The sequence below is a fragment of the Protopterus annectens genome, chromosome 3.part0 (genome assembly GCF_019279795.1).
Source record: "Protopterus annectens isolate FY-2018-M chromosome 3.part0, PAN1.0, whole genome shotgun sequence".
NCBI classification, from domain to species: Eukaryota; Metazoa; Chordata; order Ceratodontiformes; family Protopteridae; genus Protopterus; species Protopterus annectens.
The window spans coordinates 1,474,698,427-1,474,710,767 of NC_056731.1; positions in this window are offsets into that span (position 1 = coordinate 1,474,698,427).

The following is a 12,341-nucleotide window of genomic DNA, read 5'->3' on the forward strand; positions in this document are numbered from 1 at the left end:
GCAGAGCTCAAGGTTCTTTTAGGCCTAGAACAGGGGTTCACCTGCTCAGACTTCTTCTGAGGGGCAGGGTCAGTCCCTTTTCAAAGAAAATTGGGATTAATTACCCAAGACAGATGGGTTTTGGATATCATTCACCACGGTTACAGGTTTTATTTCCATACCTTGCCTCTCTTTCAAAAGGCATGCCAGACATCCCTCCTACAAAGAAAAAGAGGCTCACCTGTTCCTAGTACCAAAGAAGGGGAACACATGGAGACCAATTTTGGATTTATCTATCCTCAACACTTATCTCCATTATCAGTTCTCTGCATTGCCCTTTGGCTTATCTAACTGCGCCCCCAGAGTATCAGGTTCTGGCTCAGCCAGTGATTACTTCAGGCTAAGGAAAAAAAATCTATCCTTACTCCTTGGAAAGACTGCCTGATTAAAGAATATTTCCATTTACTTCCATCAACTATCTCTTCAGTCCGGGCTGACTGCAAGGACAGTCCTTCAAGCCTTAGGGTTCATGGCATCTTGTATCTGGTATCTCAAAATGTATGGACACAGCACTGCCAGGATTTGGACACTGTCATTCAAATAATACCTTGCATTCAACAGAATGTCACATAAACAAGGGAGCTCATCTAAATGGAAAGTGGATACAAGACAAGTGGCCTGCCAGACTACAGCATCTACATATCAACATGAAGGAGATGTTAGCAGTCCAGTTTGCATTAATGGCTTTCAAGGAGTTACTTCTTCAGGCAGGTGTTGATTCTAACAGATTCTTACCCGTTGTGCAGGCAAGCAATGATTTTATTGTTAAGCAGACAAATCATGGATAACTGGATCTTCATGTATTTTCCACTAAACCACCAGCTGCCAAAGTTTTGCACAAAGAGGTTTCATCACACACAGCTTGGAGTGGATGCTCTTTCTTTCAGTTGGAAAAATCTTCATGTGTATGCCTTTCCACCTCTGCCTCTTCTCCCAAAGGTGCTCTAAAGGTCAGACAAGACAAGCCAAGGATGATTTTAATAGCTCCAGATTGGCCTCGGCAACACTGGTACCCATTACTGAGGAGTCTGGTAAGGAAGCCCTCCATGGCCTACCTTTGATTCCACACCTGTTGTCTCAGAGGGACGGTCACCTGCTCAATGTCAAGCTTCACTCTCTTCATCTAACAGCCTGGCATATTCTGTTTTGAAACACAGCAGGTCTCAACTTCCTCAACAAGTTTTAAATGTGATTATGAAAGCTAGAAGACCTAGAAATGGAAGAGAATTTCTGAGCCTAATTTGATCTTACTGAGTTATTGGACAAAGGGTTGTCTTTCTCTTCTATTAAGATTCATGCTGCAGCAATTTCAGCTCACTATGATTGTGACCCACCATTGTTTTCGCATCCCTTGTTTCAAAATTTTCTTAGAGGCAAAGAATATAAGATACTGCTGAATTGAAATATTTGTCATGGAAGACTGCTTTTGTTGGCTAAGGTGGTTTCTAGTGTGGCTTTAAACCAAACTATTCATTTGCCTACTTTCTATGCAGATCCCCAAAATAAGGGGAAAAGATTTTGCACACTTAGATGTACAGCACAGGCAGTTGGTTATATTTAAGCAAGGACCAAGGATTTTGGCAGTCTCAGCAGTTGTTTGTTTCTTTTGCTTTGAGTTCTCAGGGCAAGCCTGTGTCAAAACAAACTATTTCTAGGTGGATTGGGTTTTGCATTGCATTTTGTTATTCCCATCATGGCAAGGAGATTCCAGCTCATTCCACTAGGGCTACTGCCACTTCTACAGCATTTCTAGGATATTTTGGAGGCTGCTACTTGGAGTTCAGTGCATACTTTCTCTAAGCATTACCACCTTCCTCTCTACTCTAAATCTAGGGCTGGTTTTTGCTATTTTTTTTTGCAGGCATGTGACAGCTCCTGCTTCCTATGATTTGTGGAATGAAGAACATAGTAGTTATACTCTTGTATTTTTGTATATATTGTACATATTTTGGTGCAGTCTTCTGACATCTGACTGCAGCAATGTGGATCCTCGAACATCTACATTTATGGTAGGTACAAAACTGTACTTTTTGTGAACTCAAACACACTCACAGTTTTTGAATGTTATTTATTTATTGCTGTGAGACGTTTTGTGTACTACTACTCCTCCCCCAGACTTACATATTATAATGCCTAAGGTCCATGCAGCATTGAGAAGTGAATGAAGGGACTTTGCCTACTTAATGGTTCAGATGAGCAGCTGTGATTAGTCAAGAATCACAGAAGTGGTCTTCAGGCAATTATGAGTTCCCATTAGTAGCATAATTCCAAAACATTGAAAAGTTTTGTGCATTCATAGTTAGTATGGATTGCAGTGTTACTACCTTTCCAGGTTTTAGTTCATTTTATGATTCAAATAAATGAGGTGAGCCCTTCGTTATGCAGAAGCTATATATTACCAAATTCTTACTTGGAAAAAATAGAGTGTTTAAACTGGAAGCATAAGCGGTACTTGGTTGTTGATAGTCAAGTTTTCCCAAGCTCTGCTAGGAGTTTGTATTTCACACTATGGCTATTTTACTGACTCAGTACAGTTGTACTGTGAAAGAAAGCAGATGCACAGAAATGTAAGTGTTATTCTGTTATTTTACTCCCATCTTTTAAGTTTTAATTAAGAAATAGAGGTGAGGGAGTTTGAATTACAGCATATATTCTTTCTCGCCCTAGCCTCCTGACAAGCTTTTTACATTTGCTGTTATGCTAATTTGGGCTGTTGCATAATAAAACTGGTTAGTACTCCCCACCTGTAAGTCTAACCATGAAGAAAAGCTACATGTGCACATCACTAGGGAAGGCAGGGGATAGGGAAGACAGGAACATTCCATAAAAGTAGCAGTTTTGTGAAAATAATTAATTAAAATCAATCTAAACACCGTAATAATGCATTATTGTCAATATGTGCGCTCACTCGTGTGTGTGTGTGTGTGTGTGTGTGTGTGTGTGTGTGTGTGTGTGTGTGTGTGTGTGTGTGTGTGTGTGTGTGTCTATGTGTGTGTGTGTATGTGTCTGTGTGTGTGAATGTGTGTGATTATTTCAGTGACAGAAAAAGACTATGTCAATGTAATTATGCTTCTGCCTCAGATTCCAAAAGAAGATTGCACTCAGAGTATTGTGATTTAACGAGACTTCAGCAAAGTAAGGGCAGACTAGATTCCAAGGACAACCACAAAGGCACATATGCTAATGAACATGGTGTATGACAATTGTGGATTTGGCACAGTTTTGCCTGATTTCAAAACACTAGCAATAAAAAGCAACAAAGTAGTTCTGGTGGTTATACACCATTAAATTAGGACAAGCATTTGGCAGAGGCCACGTTTGTTTGTAGTAAATTGCAGAATTTATACAATATTGAAATTTATTGCTATAGATTCCACAGGAATATTTGCAAAACTAAATTTGTGCACAATGCACTACAGCAAGCTGAGGTTCTATAGGTGATGTTAGAGGAGAACTTGCAAATGCATCCATATCTGTATTGAACCGACAAGGTGGTAAGCCATGCCTCCATTAAGCTAGCTCTCTCTGATCAATAAATAATTGAAAAATACAGATTAGACAGAGAGATGGTGCAAGCTATGTGTTAAATGTGTGTAGCCCACGTCTTCACAATGCCTGTGGGGTAACCAATTCCCAGTACAAACAAAGGTATGTCTGATTCTTGCCATAGGGGTGTTCCAGACAGCTGCTAGTCTCATACTAGGACAGTCCTTAACAGTCATATGCAGAAAAATTAATGAGTTCATCTGCTTCCCACCAACATGATGTGAGTGGCTGGATGCCATGCAATGGTTCTATGCCATAGCCAATTTTTTCTATATCCTTAGTGTAATAGACTGCACTCATGTACTAATAAAAATCTCTGCTGGAGATGGTGTAGAACTGCACTTCAACAGAAAGGAGTGGCCACTGCTCAATTTTCACATGGTGTGCTTTGCAAATGACCTCATCCTTTACCTGATGGCATTACACCCTGGTAGTGTGCAGGTTGCAGTCAAATGAAGCAAAAGTGCATTAGTACAAAAGGGTATGTAGATTAGGTTTATAGACTACAAATGTCTTCTATCCTTCCCTACTGTGCTGTGATGCATCCAAGCTAATGTTCTGTACATTTATATTACCAGGGACTGTGATTATCCACTAAGGCTCTAGCTCATGACACCATTCAGACCCCCATCCATGCCTACTGAAGATGTATTCAGCTAAGCAGACACTGTGATATAGAACATGACTGAGTGATTTTCTGGTGTGCTGAAGTTATGATTCAGATGTCTGGACACACCTGTGGGTACACTACAGTACATAGCACAAAAAGTTGCTCAAATGGTCACTGTATGTGCCATATTGCACACTATGATCACATCCAAGCATAACAGATTTACATTCCTAGGTGAGGGCATTCTACCCTAAGTACCACAGATGTCTGAAGAGGAGATATCATACGCTTCACAAGATGATCAGGAGGACTCAAAGAACAGAACATCCTGGAGTGGGTAACAAAGGCTATGACTGCATGTGCTGGCTTAAGTAACATGGCAATGTCTGTCTCAGAACTCTAAGTCATGACACATCAGACCTATGCATGTACATAGAGCAACAGGTGATGTGTTTTCATTACCAACAACATATCAACATAATATGTGACAGCCACAGTACTCAGTCTGTGAGTTGTACATGGGGAACATCATATGTACCATACAAGTATGTAAATCATGTCTGGCTGCAACATATATATACAATTTATTAACCAATGGAACATTTTTTGAGGATACCTTTAGGGAACAGCAGACGTGTTGCACAGGGATGAATTTATTATTGCATGAATGCCCTACATATTAAAAAATAATGCCAAGATATATTAATAGCATAAGTGGCTGTATGGTATACATATGGCATAACTGTCTGTAATAGGTTGGCTGTTGGGAAAGGCTAAGGTGGAAGTAGAAGACCACAACACATACATTCATAGGTTCATAGCTGTATACTAGGCTAATGACTACTAGGGCCCTTAAAATCCTAACTGTGCAACCCAAATGCATACCTCTCAACTATACAGATTTTCAAAGAATATCCAGATTTTTGCTTCATGTTTTTGGTATGTGTTTCATATATATTTTTTGGCAAATTAATGGCAAATCATTGAGGACTGCATTCAGAAAACAATGACAGACATTTGAGATTCAGACTTCATAAGCTTCAGGAAATTCATGTTCATGCAAATCCTGTTACTCTATCAACATTTTAAGTTTTTTAAAAGCAATATTTAAAAATTGTCCCTGTTCTTGAGCCTTTGCTCTCCCCCCCCCCCCATTATTTATAGCTTTGTCCTGATTTTTGCTCTAAAAGTTTAAGAGCTATACCCAAATTTGACCCACAAAATTGATTTATATAGGGGGTGATTTTCTGACTGTCTCTGTACATCAGAGCCATAGGCACCAGACCAGGGGTGAATTTCCGATTTCCCATCTATCGGTCCACTTAAAAAGGGATAGGGACGAACTCTGCTTCACGTGGATGAGGTCCCTGTTCCAGAGAATGGGAATTCTCAGAAAAACACGTCTCTCTTTCCAACATGTCTTATTTATGTTGCAAGCAAAATGTAGGTCTTTTAATCTAGTATTTCTGATGCTGTTTGTTCTGTGAATGTGCAGAAGGTTCATCAAAACAGGGGCCAAGGATGCATTGTATGCCAGGCAAATATCACATCTCAGAAGCCTGTATGATACCAAGTAAATAGACATGGCTTTGAGGCAATCAGTGTAGGGCATTGTGTTTACTATCTGTATTCTTTTTGTAAGGAACTTTTGTGGATGTTGTAGATATTGCATGTGTCTGGTCAGATACATACTGCAAGAGGCATTATACTCTATTATGGGTCTTATAAGGACAAAGTACAGTGGTATGATGATTTCTCTGGTCCTAGATGCCATGGCCTTGCTTATAAGTAGAGCAACATAGAAATATTTTTTACTACCTTGGACAGGTGTTGGTCAAAGGATAGGTTACTATCTACATGAGTTCCCAGATCCCTGACTAGAAAATCAACCTTTAAATGTGTTTTAGTGATGATGTAGTTACACTGGATGGCCAACATCCCAAAAGGGACTATAATGCATTTATTGGTATTGTGTGTTTAGCCGTGGCTTTGACATCAAGCATTTGTCTGTGTTAAACCTTCTTAAAATGTGTTCTCATCTTGAGGGAATTCAATGGCTGCTCCCAGACTGCAGTCATCTGCAGACTTGGTTAGACAGAGGCCTTTGACATTGGCTTTGGTATTTGAGAAGTAGATGCCAAAGAGGAGTGGGGGACTCCATTGCTGACTTGCCTCCTTTTGGAGGTGGCCTAACTGATTCTAACCTCCTGGTTCTGATCAGTGAGCATGCAAGCTATCCAGCATGTTATAAAGGTGTTTATTTGAAGTTCTGTAAGTTTGTTGACAATGCCCAAGTGTGGTATTGTGTCATGTACTTTATAAAGATCTACATAGGCAGTATGCGCCATTTTCCTATCATCCACTGCACTAGCGACCTCTTCAAAGAAGTCCACCAGACTCAGTAAGCATGACCTTCCTTTGACAAAGATAAACTGGGAAGGATCCAGTGTCTGGAGGTCTCCAATGCCCTTGTTGATAATTTCCATGGTAATTCTTTCCATTGCTTTGCAAATATGACTATTCAGACTAATGAGTCTGTAGTTTCCAGGATCTGATAACGGTTCTCTCTTATGAAGGGGAATGACCATCACAGTCCTCTATTCACATGGTACAAAGACTGTTTTAAGACTATAGTTAAATATTGACTCCAGGACCCCGGATAACTTCTACTTTAGACTGTTTAGGATGCATCTTGGGATGTTGGTGGTGGGGGGGTAAAGTTGGAACTGAATTTGTCTGCTAACAGCTTTACTATATCACTGGGTGAATGTGGTGCTATTAACCACCATTTCAGCATATTTCTGTGTGCTGCCCCTGAGGTTTCTGACATAGCTGAAGAAGGTCATATGGTTATCTTTCACCTGGATGGCTATCTTAACTTCAGCATTGGCTTTGTTTGATCTTGTTTGACATCTTAGTTGCTTATTCAGTTTCATGAGACAGTTTATATCTTTATGGGAATTATGCTTTTTGATTTTTGCCATATATATATTTTTTTCATTTTGTTGTATATCCTGTTCAATTTAAGATGTCACCAGGGTGGTTTGTTTCTGGGGCTAGTCTTGGGGTTACTTCTTTTAGTTACAGCAGGGTCTATGCAGCCATTGTCATGATTGTACAGAGTTTATGACAGCAATTCAACACAGGCTGCTGTGCTCATGAGGTTTGGAGAGGCATTGAATTTTGACAGACCATAGCTTAATAAAAGGTAATTTGCCTTGGAAGGGTTGTTAATTGTTACTGGTTTTAATTGGATTACTGAGTTCATTATTGATTTAGTAGGCGACATCTTTATGGTCAGACCTTATCACGGAGGATGAGACAGTGAACTGGTTGTGCAGCGTTCTCGGATTAAAATGTCCTTCATCCGTGTAATCTAAATATACAAATAAGCCACTTCATTAGATACAGCATTACTAAAAATCACACGACACAGCCCAACCAACTACAATTCATCATTAATTATTCAATTAACAATATAAAAACAAATTTAAAAATACATATTAGAAAAAGAAAAAAATGATGTAATAAATAAATAACTCTGATATAGTAATATATGTTATAAAGACATGACTTCTAGTATATGGCCAAAACTTTATAATAAGGCTGTATCTTTTCTATGTTTTAACTACTCTTGCTGAAATGTTATATGCAGGATAACAGCTTTGTGCATCCTATATCTGGAAAGAAATGTATATTTAAATGTACTGTGATATGTAATACACACTTTGTTATTTATTTAGCTACCTGTAAGAGCTGTATGAGTTTTAATATAGAAAAATCATCCAGAAAACTTAAAGAAAGATCATTGAACATAAGTCTGAAATGCATAGGGGTGTAATGACTAATGCTGTAGTGAAGCATTTAGCTGAAAATGGCATTCATTATGATTTTGTCTTTAGAGTAATTTGAGACACTTTCTAAAAACCCTGGTGGTGATATAAATAACAGGTTTGGTTAGAATTGAGAGAATATGATTGGATAGTACATATGCAGGCAGACTGTATACCTGGAATAAACAAGATGGTTAGTATTAAACCAATACTTACATATAAACAGTTATGTTTGAAGCAGACGTTTTATGAGTTGCACTATATCAGCTTTATTTATTTACATGATTTTTCTCTTTTTCTAATATGTATTTTTAAATGTGTTTTTATATTGTTAATTGAATAATTAATGATGGATTGTAGTTGGTTGAGCTGTGTCTTATGATTTTAGTAATGCTGTATTTAATGAAGTGGCTTATTTGTTTAGATTACACTGATGAAGGATTTTTTAATCCAAAATCTCTGTTGTTTTAATAAAATGGTTTTAGCATTGCAGAGTTCAGTTTTTTCTCTCTGATTGTTGCATTTTTGCCTGTGTCTCTGCTTTCTTATCCTGTGCCTATTTCTGTTCACTGTTCTCCCATATTTGAGATCAAGAGGTCCAGTATGTTGGAACCTCTACTGGGCGAATTCACTGTTTGGTCAAGAGTGCTTGTATTTATGAAGTCCAGGAATCTCCTTGCATGTGGATTTGAGGCTGTGTAGGATTCTCAGTCTGTAGAGGGATAATTAAAGTCTCCCATGAGTAGGGTTAGATGGAAGGTGTCTCCAGTAGGTCCACACATGCATTGTGAGCTTTTTGGGACATGGACAGTGATCTATAGCTGTCTAGAATATGGTATAGGATTTTGTCTATGGTGTCAATGGTGATCCAGCGTATAATCCTGTCTGACCACCCTAGAAATGTGCTTGTTCGTTATGTATATTGATATACCTGCACCTTTAGCCCTTGTCAGTGCAGCTACAGGTCTGAAAGTGTGGAAGGCCCTGAAACCTTGCATTGCCATGGTAGTCTCTGCCACTTTAAACCATGTCACGGTAACCACACAGATGTCTATATTTTTAAGAGTGAGGAGAGTTTTGAGGGAGTGTAGTTTTATTAGGCTTCTAGCATTTAGTAGTATTGCCTTGAGGTTCAATTGAGTTGATGCTGCTATGTCACTACGCTTGTCAATTTAGCATTGCTTAAAATAGGCAGTATGGGTTGTGGTCAGTATTTGAAAGCCTAGAGAGGAAAGGTGCAAGCCATCCTTGTCTGTTAACCATATCCTCCCAATCCGACAAATATTGGATTCCCTTTGAATAACACCAGAAAGACAGCCTATTGTTGAAATTAATCAAATGCATAAGGGTGCAGAAATGAAGTGTGAAGGAAATGCATATCTCACATGACACACCACAAGCAGGTTATGCCTCACTGTAGGTTGCATAATGTGCCAAAGCAAAATAGGCATATTGCACATGTGCCATACAGGGTGCAGCATTGACAAGGGATAAGCACAGCATCCCAACCAGGAATTCCACACCCCCAAAATCTAGAGTAAAAATTGTCTAGCACCAACAGTGTTGAACAACAGTTGATGGTACAGTCTTAAGTAAAATCGCAATGAGGAAAACCAGTGCAACCTTATACCATGACAGAAAACACAAAAGCAGGGTTTCCCAGGACACTATGCCATTTGGGAAATGTATGGAAGAACATATGGATCCTGCATGAATATTGGGACATATGATAATGGGACTGTTCATTACACACATGTGCTATTAGACTGTAAAATGCATTTGTTATGTTGATGTGAACATTGCACACTATCAGCACCTACACAAAGATATGCCATGAGGAAAAAATTATACTTTTACAAGTACATCTGTGCAACCTGTAGTGGCAAACAATTGGAGAATATGTATCAATACTGACTTACATATTGTTTAGTGACCAAGTGAATGCATGCAATGTGTAGTGAAATGCATTTTCAGCAATCTTCAAACATTGCAGTTGCAGAATCATGAATTCCACAATATATGTGCCTTACATTGCCATTACAGTTTATCATGAAATGTCAAACCTGCAAACAGATGTGTGTAACATTTAAACAGTGGTGACGTGAGCCAAATAATACAACAGTATTATCCCTGTTGCAACAGATATGTCAAAGATCAGTGACATGCTTAGTGTATTGTGGCCGGCAAACTAGTCCTGATTGTCAAAGGTTCAGGTGTCAAAAACATGCACACAAATTGTGATATCAGCCATGGTAACATTAACATATATGAATTCATCCTCACTGATTGCTCACAACATGGTCCTGACTGCCAATATCATGGGAGGAAACCTCAGCACCCTGGTGTTGTATTACAGATCTGGGGGTGGTACCTTGTGAAAGGTGCCAAGTAGAAGGGTCTATGCTGTGACTCACGTTGTGTGACATGATATGTCATTTGGAGTCTGATCATAGTAACCCACAAAAGCTGTATGCATATTATGTAACACAGTCACTATGGATGAAGGAGTGCCATGGGTAAGGTGCACAAGAGAAGGCTTTCTTCTACCACATGGTTTCATACTGATCATATGAGATGGGACATATATGACCCAGATAGCAGTATGGCACTGCTCAAGATCAGCTGATACAGGCCATGCTATGCAGCATGTGAATGATGACACACTGTCTTGGTGTTGATCCAGTGTTGTCATGACCTCACTGTGCCTGTACTCCTGACTGTCATGCATTTCATGTATGTGGTTTGCAAGATGATCAGTTGCATGAGCAAGTACATGCAGATCCATGCTGTGATGGTTCTGTAACCAGTCCAGTGCTTTTAACAAGAGAAATGCACCTTTGGACACAGGCACAATCATTACTGCCACCTGGAAATGTGCTGTACTACAGATATCTGTTGTCAATTGTGGAGTTTACTCACCACCACTGATATGATCACATGGAAACAGTTGCCCAAGTTCTCCTTTGTGACCCATAGCCAATGCTTCACTACCAGCAGATTGTCCAGGTGCACTGTCCTCCCAGTAGGAGGAATATCTTGGACTACAGAACTGTCATCATTGGGGCTGGACAAAGTTAACCAAGTGCATTCTCCTGGGTTTCATTGGCTGTGCTGCTTCTCTGTACCATTTGTTATTCTGTGTCAGAATGAGTGGATGAGTTTGGGAAGGTTGCAGGAAGTGGTTGAGCTGCAAGCACAGATATGTACATTTAAGAATGTCTATGTAAAAGTACCTTACATAAGATGCAACAGTCTATTCCCCAATAATGAAATCCCTTATGTATCTGAGAAATGTTGACTGTGGCTAGGACATATGTTATGGTCCTGCAACACAGAACATCATGTAACCTAGTAGGTAGAACAAGAATGATGAAGGCATATTGACATGACAAATAAACTCATAATTTCCTTGCATGTCAGTATTGGAGGCGGCAACTCCTGAGAGTGTGGCAAGTTGTGGAAGACATAATGTAAGACTGCTGTTAATTTGCGACATATATCACTACATTCATATAGTGTTACTTAGTTAACTAATTGCTACAAATATCCCTCCAGTGTACAGCAAGGTGAGGCAACACATACTTTGTTGCCTTGGCTGTGGTTATGCATAGTGTGAGAGTCCTGTAACATAGGCCATCTTGTGAGCTGGAAGGCAGTACAAGAATGGCAGAGCTATAATGATATGACAGATAAGGTCACATGTACCTGACATTTCATCATTGGAGGTGACAATATGACTTCTAAAGGTGTGTGCTATAAAAGACATGCTGTCAAACCTTTGTTAATGTGTATGACATTTCTTCAGTGTAATACATTAGGTAGCTTAATAAATAAAATACCATGTGGTTTATGTAGTCAAGTCTCAATTCCATCATCTGGAAAACATCAACCCTGACACAGTTGGTGGTGTAATACCAGAAACAACTGTAGGTCAGTTTGTGGAGGATGTGCAGCCCCAGGTAGTACCATGCAGTCACCATGCAGTATCTGCTGACACTGTTTGCTGTGTAAATAGCCATGTTGATGGACCAGCAATGGCATTGTCTTCAGGTCTTGTGATGTCTGGCTACATCTTTTTCCTTGCTGGCAATATCATGCAACACCAACTACCTTCAGGCTATATCACCTGCCCTTCCCAACAGATTTCTGCCACTCTCTCATATGGCATCATCTATAATCTCTTTCTCATGCAAGGAGAAATTCTCCTTCCTGGCACATCCTGTACTCAACTAGAACACAGCACAGAAAACTGTATTTGTCAAGAGTATGAGAACATTTGTGATTCATTTATGAAGTCGTGTTTGTAGGATAAA